This window comes from Chaetura pelagica, unplaced genomic scaffold, assembly GCF_000747805.2.
Source record: "Chaetura pelagica isolate M959 unplaced genomic scaffold, ChaPel_1.0 scaffold300, whole genome shotgun sequence".
Classification (NCBI taxonomy): domain Eukaryota; kingdom Metazoa; phylum Chordata; class Aves; order Apodiformes; family Apodidae; genus Chaetura; species Chaetura pelagica.
In genome coordinates, this window is record NW_009951945.1 from 2485330 (window position 1) to 2485556 (window position 227).

Below are 227 nucleotides of genomic sequence, written 5' to 3' on the forward strand. Positions count from 1 at the left end.
TGACATGGTTTCTGACGGCACCCCGTGTGCCAGAGCTCCCGTGTGCTGCCAAGGAAGCAGCACGAGGAAGGGCAGGCTGCTCCTGCCATGCACCCCGTTTGCTGCCCATGGGGCTCCACCACCTGCAAGACCTGCTCGTGCTCTGGCCTGTCCTACAGCCCCACAGGAGAGCCCAGCCATGGCAGGATGGGCTGGCTCCCTCCCTCTGGCATCTCTCTGAGCAGGGC